Here is an 18317-nt window from a genome sequence, read left to right as displayed (position 1 = left end):
GGTTTTCAAATAATCAGAGCTAACCCCCTTTAATCACTAATGCTTTTTTATACTTTATGCATTTTAACGGAGTTTTTTAAGAATCCTTTCCGCATGACATTGTCCCCTTAAACAAACAGTAAATCTATCTTACATGTTTCCTGAGGAATCCAACTCATAATTATTTATATAATAGATCTTTAGTGATGAAAGAATCTAGTCTGGTTCGGCCCCTTCATTTTGTAAAAGAATAAACTGAGGCTCAGTAAGAGAATCATCTTCGCAAGGGACTGGAAAGCCTAGGGCTCTAACCCAGGTCTAGGGGCTCCTTCTACCCACCTCATTTGCCAGATTCCTTTCTTCCCTCTACAGTTGAGGTGAATGGAAACTTTTGTCCATCAGTCTACACTATAGTGTTGAATTCTTTAGTACATTTCAGCCTTTATGATTGTATTTTACCTTGGCATCATTTCCTATGTTTGATTGCATTTAAAACACTGTAGCCTAGAAGCCTCCTTTTGATGCTAATAGTAGGTTAGAAATGACAAACTAGGTAAGCAAGCATTTTATAATTGAGTATAAGCTAAATATAAGAAAATAGGACTTCAATGAGTGACTAAGAGTATCCTGTACAATAAAATACATGTTTTCTTCTCTGCTTACTTTGGGGAATACATATTAGCAGATTAAGTATATTATGTTTAATTTCTCAATTCTGACATGGTCATTTTAGAGACTTGCGGTGAAGTTTTGTCATGATGTTTTAAGTCAAATGTTAGAATAGATTTTCTGTAATTCCTAATGCCTTTCCTAAATTCAAATTTATTCTGAAAATTATTAGTGGCTGAAAAAAAATATATATATACATATAAATTTATTCAAAATGTGTAAGTCTAGAAGTTGTGTTAAAGTAAAAGAAAAAGTAGAGTTTGAATAAACACACACACACACACACATACACACGTATAATAATGTTTCTGTGTATATAAAGTCCGAGGGGCAGAGTACACCCACCAAATATCTTAAATTTTAAAGATAATCTTTAAAAGAAAACTGAAACACAAGGCATTCATCTTTGTTTCTTTCTGTTCTGAGTGGTTCCAGACTGAGTTTTGTTTGTGTTCCAGAATGTTTCCAGACTGGTTGAATTGAGTTGTACAAAAGGCTAGGGGCATATTTCAGCTCACCTGATGTCTATTTTTATGATCTTTATATAATCTACACCATTCAAACCTGTACCATTTCCAAAAGACTTTGGAACTAATTGGCTCCTAAAGGTTCAGGAAAAAAGGAAAATATTTTTACCTCCTGTGCATCACAGAAGGCTCACACTTCTAAGCATCTCTGTTCATCATGTTTTCCTCCAGGCTTGCTTTCCAGAGGACCCTGAGATGGAGGGACCAGGGAGGTTTCCTTTCCAGAAAGCAAATGTCATTGGGTTGCTTTGTTTCAGGGTTATTTGAAAGCTGAATACCTTCCTGAGGAATTGTTTCTACAGTGATTGCCAATTTTCTGCTTGAAAGGTTTAGGATCAAATCATCTCTGGTAGGAGTTTTTAGTTGAGATTCTTTCTACTGCTGATGTTTGAGGATATTTGCTAGCACATGTTAAAATTTCTTTTTCTACTGTAGTTAACATTTATAATTTTTAGCACTCACTAAAAATGAATTATCCAAAGCATATGGCTTAGAAACTGACAGATTTAATTTCAAGGAGGAATAGATGCATATAAGATTATAAAATTGAAGGTGGGAAGACTGGGTAAAACATTAAAAAAATTTAGACAATAATCTTCAAATAAGCTTTAAGATGTAAAGATTTTGCTAAAGAATCAACAATGTTTCCTGGAACTTAACAAACACACAAGAAAAGGTCTAATATAAGTTGATATAGCAACTACAATTAAACACTTCAATAAACAAAGTAACTTAGATAAAAATACCCTTATTTTCTTTCGTTTCTGCTTTTCAAGTATCATCTAAAACAAAACTAACTTTCTTAAACTATTCTCATTGTCTGTCTATAGATCATGGCTTCAGTATTCTCAGGGAGTAAACTTTAAGTGAAATAATGAGTGACATTCTTTATGAAGACAATGTAATAATAACAATAATTCCTGTGTGGAATTAACAGATCTAATGTGTTGCCCAAGAACACATTGCCCAAGAATAACTCTATAACTCAAGTATTGCCCAAGAATAACTCTATAAATTAAAAGTGCTTCATGTACCAGAATTCTGTATAATAAAAAAAGGAACATTTACATCTTTTTCAGAAGCTATAATCACTAATTCTCTCCATTATATCTGATCTTCCAATTGTTCTAGGATTCAGTAAATTAAATATAGAATAAGTTAATTTTAAAATATCAGAGCCATGTAAAATTTTGGCTCAATATGTTCCATGTCAGAAATAAATGCTCCTACTTTGACCACCTAAAAGAGAAATATATATGGAGAAGATGTATAAATATATACATGTAAATCCCTTCCAGAGAATTAATTTCAGTCTAATGCACCTAAAATTAAAAATTGCTAAGAATATTAGTGGAATCATTGTTTAAATATTATAATTTATGGATCATTACCAAAAGTAAGAAACATTAAATAGGTGATGACAATAATGGTAGTGAATTTCACAGTAACTTGAAACATTTTTAAATACCTCTCAATTATTTATACTAAACAAGAAAACATTATGATTTCATGTTTTGTATATTTTGTGTACTGAGTAGCTTATAATGTTTTGTGTGTGCCCAGGCAATTGTTTTGTTGAGCCCACATAAAAAAGAGAGATGAGAGAAACCTCAAATTTAATGTCATAATTTTAGAAAGCCATGAATTCCCTTTCCTAAATCTAGAATCAACCTCTGACTCTCTCCATTGCATTCCTAACCTTGTATTTCATAAATCTGACCACCACATGGTAATGAAATATTGAGATCTGAGTTTGTTGACTTTTCCATTATAGCCAAAACATCCAGTAGAAACTAAATTAAAGCGTTGTGATAGTCACCTCCAACTTTCCCAAGCCAATTAAATGAACTTCACAGAACACAATTTACTAGGCTACATATAACTTCTAGGTAGAGTAATGAATATATATGTAGGAGCATAAACATTTTCTGAGAAAAAGAGGTCATTTAATGAATGGCCACGGCATACAAAAAATAGAACATGACTCATCTGGAAAAGTTAAAAACTTTCCTCTACGTTACCTTGTATCCATAGAAAGCACATTTTAGATTTCCTTTTTTAAAATTTTTTATTGTTTGGCCACACCCTGTGGCCTGCGGGATCTCAGTTCCCCCACCAGGTATCGAACCCACCCTTCCTGCACTGGAAGCCCAGTCTTAACCACTGGACCACCAGGGAAGTTTTGAAAGCATAAAGCAAGCACCCAAATGGAAAGAAAATAGTGAATTTTAAACAGTAAGAACCACAGATGTTAGTGTACAATGTGCATACTGAGAAACCAGAATATACCTCCTAAGAAAGAAGTTTTGATGGGACACAGATTCTGGTTTGATTCACTCATTCATTCAAAATCATTAAGGAGTTGTATTCTGTCAAGAATTGGGTTGCACAAATGCTAAATCATTCTTACCTCAAGTAGTTTCAATATAATTGGGTATTGGAAAGGGCAGGTAAAAACAGAGATGATACAATATAATGTAATAATTTCTATGGTAGAACTACAACAGATGATATTGGAACATATAAAGGGTTCCCCAAAGCTGAACCCCAGAGGCAGAACAACCTTAGAGGAAGCTTCTTGGAGGAGGTGATGTTTCAGTTCTGGAGGATAAATAGAAGTCATCCAAGAGGGGAAAGGAAGCACATGCAACCACTGGAGAGGAGACTGGTATAGTGTACATTCTGGGACTGGGAATAGTTCCCATGCCTTGTGCTATAACAAAGAAGAAATTAGTGGTGAGATGGGGTGATGGAGAAACCAGTCACCAATTAGGCAAGAGTCTAAGAACCGAATCTCATTACCTTTTATTACAGATAATGAGAAATAGCTAAAGGATTTTAAACAGGCATGGCATATCTTTTTTTATTTGAAGGGAGTAAGGACTAGAGGTATGGGATTGATTAGGAGATTGTTTTTATAATCTCAGTGAGAATTGAGAATGATAGTCCTTAACATTTTGGAGGAGATAAAAAGAATTGGGCAGATTAAGGAGGTCTAAATGGATTGAATAGGATTTGGTAGCTGATTACATGAGTACAAAGGAGAACTAAATGATGCTTTCTGATTTTGTGATGTTGAAAGCTGAGTGAAAGGCTGGGACATTCACTGACAAAGGGAACATAGAATTAAAACATTTAAAGTAGAGAAGGAGGTTATTAATTGATAAAATGTTTGGTTTTATACATATTACACTTATCGTATTATACTTTGGATTATCTGGTTGGAGATATCTAGTGGGGAGATGGACATATAGTTTTGGAAAATTAGGTTGAAGATTACTGTCTTGAGATTCATCACCATGTTGAAGGGTATTGAAACTTTGGCATACTTTTGGTGAGACTAAATGAGAAGAGGATTGGAAGTGGAACTCTGTAGAACATGAACATGATCAGCATGTTCAGAGAAAGAGGGGAAGAAGATAAAGGATTATTGAAAAATGAGAGATAGAAAATCAAAGTATCATTATGTAAATCAAAGAAATAAAAATTTCAAGGCAGACGCCCTCAACACACTTTCAAACCATTTTAATTAAGGTAAGATAACTTAGAACCTTAAAAATGTCCCTTGGATTTAGAAAAACGACCATGGCAAGAATACTTTTAATGGTATTACGGACTAGGGAAGCACACTGCACAGAGTTACAGAGTAAATGAGAAGTAAACAAACAGAATCGATTCACTGGTTAATTAGTGAATTCCTGCTAGGCATAATGCCCTATACAAGAAGTCTGAGGTAAAATTATGAAGACAATAGGCATGGTTTCTATCCCATACATTTTCCATACACAAGGTAAGCCTCAATTACATGCACTCTGATAAATCCTGTGATTGTAATTAACACTTCCCTCATTTTTAAATGAAAATTATCTCAGACAAGAGAATTTTAGAGATTATACACATATACACACAATATTTAGAATATAAATCCTATAGTTATGTCCTTCAGGTAGGGAAGTAAAAACAGCACTAGAAATTAATACCCTGTTAGTGAATACTATAGGACAAGATGAGAAAAGCTCAGAATCTTAATTTGAAGGTGTGTGGCAGAGGCTTGAGAGGTAGAGATTAGGTAGGGAGAAGAAAAATCTTTAATTAGTAATAACTACTAGTATTAAGTGTAAATAGTACCCAAATTAGCTCTTTATTACAAGTGGAATTGTCAACAGGTAAACTCCTTAAGGGTAAGGGCTGTAATTTTAATTTTATATTAGCTATACTTAATCCTATTACTAGCACATTTAATTAGACAATTAGAAGACAATTAGAAGCTCAACGCACTCTCTATTCGTGTCATTAATTACAAATGAAGCCAAGCACCAGAACAAAATCCAAATTATTAACCATCTTTTTCAGAAATAACCTGAAGTAAGCAATTATTTATAAATAATATTTTAGTAGTGTTAAGATACTTTAAAATATTATCAATGACAATGACAAGTTCAAAAAAGGATCTCAAAATTGAATGTGACTTCAGAGATCATCTAGTCCAGGAAAGCTCAAAACGAATTAATGCCAGCTTGGCTCAAGCTGAGTCAGCCTCTAGGCCTGCTGCTCTTTAGCCTGGAGGAGGAGGCTTGTTTTGATACAATTCAGTTGCATGATGACTAGATAGCTTGGCTCCATTCTCATGGCCTTAGGACCATTCTAGTGAGAGTCAACAAGAATTGAGTGCAAATTCTTCACTACTCTTAGAACACATGAGTCCTACTTAATGAGACTTAAACTTCATCTTCACATAGAATTAAAAAAAAAAACCTAAGAATTTCTGACACCCAATCCAGGGATTTAATGGATAACTACTGAAAAATTACAGAATCTAGTAGGAAAAAATGACTTTCAGAATGAATAGAAATATTATTTCACAGCCTAAGGAAAGACTCCCCTATCCCATTACACTAATATGATAATCTAAAAGAATTCATCCATAAAGGAATGAGTGGTCAACTATGTACAGTGCTTGTATTTAAGTTTCTGGAAACAGAAAGATAAATGAGATATCATAGAGGAAAAAATGCTTCCTTAAAATTATCACAGTTTTCACTAGGAAATCAAGGAATAAAGAGAGAAAAATATAAAGAAGCAAAAAAAAAAAAAAATTAGAAAGACAATCACATCAACTATCCACTAAAAAAACATTAAAATTAGAGATCATTGGATATGTCAGTTCTTGGTAAATTAAACTTCTTTAATTTCCATGAATCATGGTAATTTTATAGACAAAAAAATCTGCAAACACAAAATTTGTCAAAGGCTTAGGGTATTTTATTTCTCAGAAGTTTATTTTTTACTTATCAAAATTAGTGTAATGTTGTAGACCACTACAAAACCAAAAATTTAAAGAAAGAAAGTATATGCTGGAAAAATCCTGATCTTCATAAAATCCTGGCAGAGAGAATATAAAATGACCATGAAAATATATTACAAACAAAGAAAATGTCAACATTTTTATTCATATTAAAGAATATCTTCTGATAACCACTGGATTAATCTTCTGATTATAATGCAGTTTTTCCCCTAAGAATCCAATTACAGAAAGTAGTAGAAAAGATTCCATTTATACCAATATTGTGAAGGTTCTGCTAATGGAAAAAATATGTAAACATATGACCAAAGTTTTCTTTAAAATATATCTGTAGCAGAAAACCTGACCCACAGAAAAGTGGGAAAGCAAAAAGGACTGAGACCTCTCTGATCACAGGATGAAAACTTCAATACTATTAACAGGTCCTCAAATTTTGAAACTGGAGAGGATATTTGAAATAATTTATTCCATCTTGCTGGTTAATTGTGTCTCTAATGGAAAGAGAGTTGGCAGGACAACAAATCAACCACTTCCTGCCAATTTATTTCCCAGGGTGTGTACTGTATATGTGTGCATTTGTTTGTACCCATGCACAGACACAAAATGCACACAAAGGGCGGTCCAGGCCAAAGAACTCTTTATTATAAGTGGAGGCTTTGGCTCCATTTTCTTAGCCAATCTCTTATCCTGCATCATTCGTTTTTACACTCAGAACAAATGTGTGGTAGATAATATATCATTTTCATCAAAACTGCTTTTTATTATAACCTAAGATCTCAAGGTAAACAAAGTTACCCTCCAAACTTTACCTTGGACATCTTAAGAACAAACATGGAAAGAAAATTTCAGGGGAATTCCCTGGCAGTCCAGTGGTTAGGACTCTGCGCTTTCACTGCCGAGGGCATGGGTTTAATCCCTGGTGGGGGAACTAAGATCCCACAAGCCACGTGAGAACCCTGAAACACAGCCAGTCTGACACACTCCTTATCTTTTCAAAAGACCTTCTCTTGTACGCTGAGATCATTAGTTCTCAAATTTTAAGATCAGCAGGATCACTTGGAGAGTTGTTTAAACACAGAAAGGTAAGTGCCCCTGCCCTCAAATCTCTGCTCCAATAGGTCTGGGGTGGAACTCAAGAAATTGCATTTCTAAGTTCCCAGGTGGTGCTGATGCTGCTGGACCACACCTTAAAACCACTGCGCTTTGATAAGATGCTCATCATCACTAATCACTAGAGAAATGCAAATCAAAACTACAATAAGGTATCACTTCACACTGGTCAGAATAACCATCATTTAAAAGTCTACAAATAACAAATGTTGGAGAGGGTGTGGAGAAAAGGAAACCCTACTACATTGTTGGTGGGAATGTAAGTTGGTGCAGCCACTATGGAAAACAGTATGGAGGTTCCTCAAAAAACTAAAAATAGAATTACCATATGACCCAGCAATCCCACTCCTGGGCATATACCTGACAAAACTGTAATTCAAAAAGATACATGCACCCCTAGGTTGATAGTAGCACTAATCACAATAGCCCAGACATGGAAACTACTTAAGATCCATCAACAGGTGAATGGATAAAGATGTGGTACGTATACACAATGGAATATTAGCCTTAAGAAAAGAACAAAATAATGCTATTTGCAGCAACATGGATGGAACTAGGGATTATCATACTAAGTGAAGTAAGTCAGAAAAAGACAAATGCTATGATATCATTTATCTTTGGAGTCTAAACTATGACATAAATGAACCTATCTACGCAACAGAAACAGACTCACAGACATAAAGAACGTACTTGTTGTTGCCAAGGGCAGGGGTTGGGGGATGGACTGGGAGTTTGGGGTTAGTAGATGAAAACAATTACATATTGAATGAATAAACAAGGTCTTACTTTATAGCACAGGGAACTATATTCAGTATCCTGAGAAAAAACATAATGGAAAAGAATATAAAAAAGATTGTATATATGTATAACTGAATCGCTTTGCTGTAGAGCAGAAATTAACAGAACATTGTAAATCAACTATACTTCAATTAAAAAAAATGCTGTTCTATGTCTTCCACTAATGGGGTTGAGGTGGGATAGGGAAAACAGCAGAAAAGACAAGGGCAGTAAAGAAAGAATCAGTCTAAATCTTCTTCCTGAAACAGAAGAATGGAAAGGAAAAGAGAAAAGAGGAGTAAAGTAAAACAATGTAAAAAGCAACCAAACATTCCCTTTCCAACAAAGTACACTTTATGAAAATGATATTATTTATCCTCTTGTGATTAGCCCAAAGAAGTGAGATGGACTCTCCACTCAAAATTTCGTTTGCAAGTTGCATACACACCCAGAGGGTATGAAAAGGTTTGTTACATAACCAGGCTTTCTTGGGAGAGCTCAGCTGACTTCCAAGTTGATCCCAAAATGGCTTGAGAAAAAAAAAAAAAATCAAGGAAGGGCTACTGGCTTGGGGTTTTATAGTGGTGAGGAAGTGGGCTGGGATAAATTCACATGTGCAAACTCATATCGTATAGTTTGAACTTCCCACTGATGCCAAAAGAGAGCACACTGAGGCTTTCTTATCAGCTTGCCCAGATATGGTACAGCAGGGAAGGAGAAGTGACAGGCTTGAAACCTGTCAAGAGTTAAACATCAAAACTGGAGTCAGATTCTTTATTACAATTAACTGCTGAAGATTTACTGATAAATGAAATATGTCATGTTTAATTTAATTAAATTTGAATTTGTTTACAAAAGCATTATGGCACTCTATGACTCCTGTAGCCTGAGGCCAATAAATTATTTTTTTATGAATCTAACATTGTGCATTTTAACAAGTGAAATGAGTGCCCTGGTCACTATCAAGAAAGTCTGGGACTTCCTAAAGGAGATAATATATGAGAAATATAGATAAGTTTTATTTTGCTCATAATTAAACATAATTAAAGAGAAATACATATATACATACACATGAAATATATGAGAGTCTGGAATGAAACGTTTAACCCAATGCCACTTTAAAGTGGACTCTCATCTCATATTCTTGTTTCTAAATGTTTGAAAATTTTGTCTTGGGTTGGTTAATCTGTAACAGATGCTCCGTACAACTCAGCAAATGCAGCACAAAGTAGCACAGCAAAAAGCACACGCTTTTCAGCATGCAGCATCTCAAAGTACATGCTGACCAGCAGGCAGCAAAGCCAGACCAACAAGCCAAGGCAAGAGAAGAAAGACCCATGGTGAAGTTTTATCATCACGCAGACACTCTGCTCACAATGTCCATTGTTGTGGCCATCCCATGAACATGGGATGGGTCCCTCCATCCAGTTTGGTTTAGAATGTAGGGATTGATAAAGCCACATGCACAACAAGAGGGTATGAAAAGATTTATTACTCATACACTGAGGCTTTCTGGGCAAAGCAGAGTGTGTTCCCAGGCTGGTACAAAAATGGCTTGAGAGAGAAAGAGTAAGGAGGAGCAGCTGGCTTAGAGTTTTATGGTGGTTAGGGGTTGGGGCTGGAATAAGGGTTTCCCACAAGTATGGGTTGAGCTTATGTGGTATAAACGTCCTTATGGTGCCAAAGCAGGAAACAGCTAGGCTTTACTTTGTCCAGATCTGGATGGAGGAAGTGGAAGTTGAATCTTGAAAGTTATTAGCAATCAAATATCAAAAGTGGACACCTTATTTCACTCTTTTCTTGTCTCTTCAATTCTCTTACCATGTTTTATATTATTTTGTTGGGTGGAGCAGGATAAAGGAAACTTCAGCCCGCTCAAATTACTGATTGAAAAAGAAAATAGAAGAATTAGAAAGGAAGAGGAGAGAGGACTTATATTGATTTTGAGTCTTCTTTTTGGAATTTTTTTTGTGGTAAATATTATTTTGCTCATAATTAAACATAATTAAAGAGAATGAGTGACTGTAAGTGATTTTCCCATTGTCACAGTTGTAAAAGAGTAGAAATGGGTTAGAGACAGGCTTTGTGCCTGTGTCTAACCACAGATCACTTTTTCCCCCATTACTCCATGATATCTTTCAGTTCAGATTTGTTTTTTTTTTGTTTTTCTTTTTGTTTTTCCCAATGTGGTTTCTCAAATATATAAAAAAACAAAAGTTACAAAAATCAAATGAAAAACTGAATACAGTTTGCATGTTAGAGCCAATTTTTGTGTGTAGTCTGTCTACGTGTCAAAGTATCCATGTACCTAGCTAGCTAGCTATCCTCCATCTGTATTTTCAAAGAATCTTAAAGGTTAGCATTTTTGGATTCAGTTTTCAAAGGTTAATGGTATTTCACTGGTGCCCTAGGAAAGGAGAAACTGGCATTTCATCAAATAAACTTTTATCACTTGAAAATTATTTGCATATATTCTCATTAGATTCTTTTTCTTGGGGACTGAATAACTTACTTCGTTAGACTGTATAGCTCTTTTAATATAATCACACTAAAATGCATTTTCTGTCACAGTGGAGGAGAAAGTTGGAGGTAAATTTTAGTACTAGTTATTCTACTTTTCTAATTTCTTTGGTAAGGACCCTGCATGTTGTGACTTTAAATATATTATAGGGTTTTTGTAATTATTTCTTATATTCTAGCTATTTAAGTTGTCAAACTAAGACAAATTTGCAAAAATTCTATTTGACTTAGCATAACAAGAGTTATCGGTTTATATTTCTTCAACATCACAATTTCTACTCTTTCTCATATAACTACAGCTTCAAAAACCAACATCAAATACTCACCTAAACAAGTACACTTATGGCTTAGTATATGTTTCAGAAATGGTGAACAGACACTGCAAGTGAAAAATCTAAGAACTAAATATGTCTGTCCTTCTCCTTAGCTTTGAATATTATCCTCTTGGTAATATTCAAGAGAATGGGACCCTAGAAGAATACAAATCATGAGCTTAAAAATGTCTCCTTCACTAGTCTCCACAGTATTCATATTCAGACAGAGAGATGGGAGATGACAGAGGCAGGAAAATATCTTTGCTAAGTGCTCAAATTATTCACGTAGTCACTGTAGAGACTGGCAGCAGTTGCATTCTATAATTTTAGTTGCTAGTTATAACATCTTTATTCATTCAACAAATATTCATGAAAATTATATCTAGAATAACTTGAAGTTTAGAAATGAAATAAAAGATAGTTCTCAGGGTCTTCCAGTTCAGATGGTAAGGTGAAAAGTATAATGTAGTATGGTAATTCTAAAATGTATCAAAAGCATTGTGAATTAAATGTGTGGAGTGGGAACAATGAAATGCTTCTTAGAAGGGGGAAGAACTTTTATTAGTTATGAAAGATGAGTAGGAGTCCGTTATTTAAGGAGGTGTTTAAGTAGAGGGAAGAACTGAATGTGTATTTGCAAAGGTGTTAGAGTGAAAGAGAATATTCCACATTTGATGAACCTCTGGTAGTTTGACTTTCATAGGCACCTTAGCTCTGGGAAGGGAATGGGTTGGAAATGAGACTGAAGAGATAGGCATGGTAAAATTATAAAGAGCTGTAAATATGATTCTAAGGAATTTGAACTGTATCTTATATTTACGGTGAACTTAATGACTGACATTTAATAGGAGAATGTGTCCAATGCCATGTATTATTCAAATTCAGTCTGAAAGCAGAGTGGAATATAAGAGAAACATTAGATCTTTATGGAAACAGAAAGGCCAATTAAAAGGCAAAAGATATCACATAGATAAAAACAATTTGAAGGGCCTGAGATATGGCAGTAGCTGAGAGAATTTGGCCAAGGGAGTAGACTTAGGAGATAATAAGGACATAGAGTTATCATAATTTGACAATGAATTAGATTTGGAAGAAGCAGAGGTTGAAATAAAAGGAGTCTGTTATTTGTCAAGGTTTGTGGTTAACTCTATGATAGTGTATTTCACTGTAATGGAAAATATTGAAAAAAAGGAAGCATAAGAGCAAAGTTGAGAAGTATTGTTTTGTAAATGGTGAGTTGAGAGTGGCTTAGGATATCCAAACAGAAGTGCTCCAGGTGCAGTTGGATATGCAGGGCATCTGACTGTGCTCAGACTCAAGTAGAGCTGGAACAGTTCCCTTGATGTATCCAGGTGAAGTGATGAGCACATTCTATATGATTGAGTTGGACTAAGTTCTCCTTCCCACTATTTAGGAATTTCTATCCCTTGTTTGCATAAAAGAAGAGGGCTTCCATTCCTAAAAAGGACTTGGAAACCCAACTTCTGCCTTGTGTTCCAAGTTAGTAAACCAGGACAGATGAGTCCAAGAACAGGGCTGAGCAATGAGATTCCTGCAAAACATTTCCTCATTTGGAGGTGATGGACTAGTTGGGTGAACTAGTATACAACGGATAAAGATAAAAAGACAACATTGGTTGTAGCCTGTCATATCACTGATATGAATCATGAACTTATACGTGGCACATGAATCAACACATGGAATAAATTAAACTATACATAGAATAAAATTGCATAGATCTACACACACACATATATACACATATAAATGTTTAAAATGTGTAAAATGTTTTATACACATATAAAAACATGAATGCAGATTTTTAAATGTTTAAAACTGAATAGGTCTAAAGCCTTGTTAATGGTAATGTTTAATTTCTTGATTTTGATGTTGTACTATATCTGTATGAAGTGTCACCATTGGGAGAAACTGGATGAAGGATATATGAGAATCTTTAAACTATTTTTGTAACTTTCTTTAACTCTACAATTATTTCAAAGAATAAAACCAGCATGAGCTAATTTTGCTGTCTGCTGAACAAAAGAGGTTATCCTTATTTCAGATATATGAGTTTTGAGATGGTCATTATTTACACCATTTCCAGTCACATTTGAATAAGTTAAGAGGGAAGCAATCTACCTAATAAGGCTGCTTTAATTTCTTTATATAATCTTAGTACATCTGTTGTATAAACTTAAGAAAGTCACTTAATCTTTCTGTTCCTTATTCCCCATAAGTAATGGAAATAATGGTTGCTAATGGTTGTAAAGAGGACAAAATGAGTTAGCATAACAAAACACTTGGACCATGTTTCTAGAAGGTATTATCTTTATGATCAGTGTTTGCTAGTTGTTTCTAGCAAACTACCTTTCACATATTTAAAGAATATTTCCAATTACATTTACGGCAACTATTTTTTAAAATCATATCATTTAACTGCTTACTTCACTATGCAGTACTAAGCAAAAATGTTTTAGTTACTTTTGTTGACATTAAAGCTCTTAATGTTTCTAAATTAATAGACATTCTTAGACTCACAGATCTCAAGGGTCCATCACAAAGAGCAATTTAATGAAGACAGTGTACTGCAGCAATACCTTAAGTATTTATTAGATGGTGATTCATCTACGTTTTGTGAAGGAGGTCTAATTTACTAAGAAGACATTGACCTTGCAGGAAGGTATAGAATTTGACCAAATCACACTGTTTTGTTTTTGTTTTTGTTTTTTTTGCAGTACGCGGGCCTCTCACTGCCGCGGCCTCTCCAGTTGCGGAGAACAGGCTCCGGACGCGCAGGCTCAGCGGCCATGGCTCACAGGCCCAGAAGCTCTGCGGCATGTGGGATCTTCCCGGATCGGGGCACGAACCCATGTCCCCTGCATCGGCAGGTGGACTCTCAACCACTGTGCCACCAGGGAAGCCCAACTCACACTGTTTTTAATTGATTCATCTTTTCCTAAAGTATACACATGGTAAATAATATTTGATTTATGATATTATTAACCAGTCAATAAGTAAAAGGATGAAAAATATAGTTAACAAAGTCTGAGTTAAAGAAGAGGAGGAGGAGGAGGAAGTGGGAGTGGATATAGAAGTGGAAGAGGAAGGGGAAAGGTGGAGGAAGGAGAAAAAAGAAGGATGGCTTTCATGATTGACTTACCAGAAGGAAATGTGTTCTAAAGCACAACTGGCCAACCTGACCAGCATTCATAAAACATAATAAAAAAAAATTGTGAAATTGCTTTTGAAAATATTTGTACTTAATTCAAAATTAAGCAGACACATGATTTTATTACTTATTAATTCTATATAATCATTTCTATATTGATAATTTTAGTAAAAAGGAAAGTCCTTACCCCGTTCACACTTGTTTTAAATTTCTACACATTACATTCTCAAGTGGACTGGAAGAGTGACCTTTCATCATCTATAATTTTTTCTCCCTACTATACTTTTGGTATCTCCTGAAAAAATTTCAGTCATTAATTATGTGTTTAGTTTCCAACAATTCTTTACAACAGTGCCAAACTGTCTTGATTATCGTGATAATAACTCTTGAAATCAGGTAATGCTCTTGCCACATTTTCCTTAGCCTTCTCATTGTATTAACTATTATAAATTTGATGCATTTCCATATGAATTTTAAAATCACTTTCACAGTTTCTATATTTAAAAAAGTCTGCTGCAGTTTTATCTGGATTGCATTGAATCTATAGATCAATTTGGAGAAAATTAACATCTTAACTGTATATGTCTTCCAACCCATTAATGAGGTGTTTTTCTCCATTTATTAAGATCTACTTTAATTTCTATGTAATCCTTCTTAGTTTTTAGTGCACAGGTCTTACATATCTTCTCAGATTTACCCTAATTATTTCATGTTTGATGTTATTGTAAATGATATTTAAATTTTTTTCAATTTATAGTTGTTTGTTTTTCATATAGAAATACAGTCATTAAACCCTGCATCCATTAGCAATTACCCTCACTTCCCCACTAACCTACTCTCTTTTCTCTATGTGTTTGCCTTCTTGACATTTCATATGAATAGATTCATAAAACTTGTGACCTTTTGTCTGTGGCTTCTTTCACTTAGCATGATGCTTTTCAAGGTTCACGCAAGTGGTCCTGTATCAACACCTATTCATATTTATGGCTGAATGATAGTCTATTATTTGGACACATCAAATTTTGTTTATACATTCATCCACTGATGAAGATTTTGGTTGTTTTCACTTTGGGCTGCTATGAAAATACTTCTATAAATATTCATTTATGAATTTTCATGTGAACATGTCTTTAATTCTCTTGGATATATAACTAGGAGAGAAATTGCTAAGTCATATAATAACTCTTCATTGAGGAACTGCTGAACTGTTTTCCAAAGTGGCTGCATCATTTTACATTCTGACCAGCAATGTATGAGGGTTTTATTTTATCCACAATCTCACTAACACTTGTCATCATCACTTTTTGATTATAGCCACCTTACTGGGTATGAAGTAGTATATCATTGTAGTTTTTATTTACATTTCTCTAATTAATAACACTCTTGAGCATCTTTTCATGAGCTTACTTGCCATTTGCATATTTTCTTTGGAGAAATATCTATTCAAATCCTTTGCTCATTAATTATATTTGTCTTTTTAATGTTGAGTTATCACAGTTGTTTATATATTTTGGATACTAAGCCTTTATGAGATATATGATTTGAAAATATTTTCTCCAATTCTCTGGACTTTCTTTTCACTTTCTTGATACTAACCTTTGAGGCACATACATTTTTAATTTTGATGAAGTAGAATTTATCTGTTTCTTTTGGATGTGTGTACTTTAGGTGTCATGTCTAAGAAACCACTGCCTAATTCAAGTTCACAAAAATTTACATCTATATTTTCCTTAAAAAGTTTTATAGTTTTAGCTTTTACATCTAGGTCTTTAAGGGCATTTTGAGCTAATTTTTGCATATGGTGTGAGGTAAATTTTCAACTTCATTATTTTGCACATAGATATCTAGTGGTCCCAGCACCATTCCTTGAAAAAAATATTCTTTCCCCATTGAAATGGTCTTGGCACTCTTATCAAAAATCAATTGATGATAAATATAATAACTTATTCCTGGACTTTCCATATGATTCTATTGATCTGTATATCTATCATTGAGTCACTACCACACGGTCTTGACTAGTGCAGCTTTGTAGTAAGTTTTGAAATTGGAAAGTATGAGCCTTACAATTTTGTTCTTTATTTTCAAGATTGTTTTGGCTGTTCTGGGTCCCTTGCATTTCCATATGAATTTTAAAATCAGTTTGTCAGTTTCTACAACAACAACAACAAAAACTTAGATGGAATTTTGATAGAAATTGGGTGGAATCTATAGAACTTGGGAAATACTGCTGTATCTTAACAATATTAATTTTTCCCATCTGTGAACATGTGATTTCTTTCTATTTATTTAGGTCTTCTTTAATTACTTTTATTGACATTTTGTAGTTTTTACTGTACAAGTCTTGAATCTCTCTTGCTAAATATACTCCTAAACATTTAATGCCTTTTTGATGTTGTTATAAGTGGAATTGATTTCTTAATTTTACTTTTAGATTATTCATTGCCAGTGTATAGAGATACAGTTGATTTTTATATATTGATTTTGTGTCCTGCAACCTTACTGAATTTGTCTGTAAGCTCTAATGATTTAGATGTGCATGTGTGTGTACACGTTCCTCAGGATTCTATATAGGCAAGTTCATGTCATCTGCAAATAGAGACAGTTTTACTTCTTCCTTTCCTATTTGGATGTCTTTTATTTCTTTTTATAGCCTAATTGCCTTAGCTAGGACTTTCAGTACAAAGTTGTATAGAAGTGGTTAGAGAAGTTATCTTTGATTTGCTTTTGATCTTAGAAGAAAAGTTTTCATTCTTTTACCATTCAATGTGTTGTCAGTTGTGGGTATTTTGTAGATGTCCTTTTTCAGATCGAGAAGGTGCCTTATCCCTAGTGTGTTATCATGAAAGTGTGTTGGATTTTGCCAAGTGCTGTTTCTGCATCTACTGAGATGATCCACGGGTTGTCCTTTACTCTGTTGATATGCTGTATTAGCAATACATTGATTTTCATGTGATTTTCATTAGTCTTGTATCCTGCAACATTGCTAGATACACTTGTCAGTCCTAGTAACTATTTCTTTAGACTTTCTATAAAAAGGTTTAGTCATCTGTGAATAAAGGAAGTTATACTTCAACTCTTCGATCTAGAAGTTTTTTTAAAAAATTCATTTGACTTGCTTTATTGCATGGCTGTCAACACTATTGCATTGTGTTGACAGTGGATATCTTTGCCTTATTCATGCATTAGGAAGAAGCATTCAATCTGTAAGCATTAAGCATGATGTAAGTTTTACGTATAGATGCTCTTTATCAAGTTGAATGAATTACTTCTACTTACAGTTTGCAGAGAGGATTTTTTAAAATCGGAATGAACGTTGAATTGTGTCAGATAATAGGTTCTATATCCATGAAGATGATCATATGACCTTTATTTTTTAATTTGTTAATATGATGAATTATATTGATTGATCTTCAAATATTTACATTCCTGAGGTAAACCCTACTGAATTATGATGTGTTACCATTTTTATTTAATGTTGGATTTGATTTGTTAAATTTTTGTTGAAAAATTTTACACTTATACACATGATAGATACTCATCTATAGTTTACTTTTCTTGTAATGTCTTTATTTGGTTTTGGTATCAAGATAATGCAGACTCCATAGAATAAGCTGTGAAAAAGTAGTCCTCCCTTTTCAATTTTCTGGAAGAACTTATGTAACACTTTGTATTATTTCTCCCTTAAGATTTGTTTGAATTCACCAATAGAGCCATGTGGTCTGGTGGTTTCATTACAGAAAACTTTTTAACTATAAATTCAGTTTTTAAAAAAAGATCAATATAGAACTATTGAGGTTATCTTGGTTTTTCTTTAGAGAGTTTCAGTTCATCTCTTTCAAGGAATTTGTCCATTTAACCTAAGTTGTTAAATTTATTGGCTAAATTTGCTTTATTCCATTATTATATGTAGAATGTCTATGGATGCCAGACTTCTGATTCCTTATACTGGA

Source organism: Tursiops truncatus, chromosome 12, assembly GCF_011762595.2.
Source record: "Tursiops truncatus isolate mTurTru1 chromosome 12, mTurTru1.mat.Y, whole genome shotgun sequence".
Classification (NCBI taxonomy): Eukaryota; Metazoa; Chordata; class Mammalia; order Artiodactyla; family Delphinidae; genus Tursiops; species Tursiops truncatus.
The sequence above is the reverse complement of the archived record's forward strand: the minus strand, read 5'-3'. Positions refer to the sequence as shown.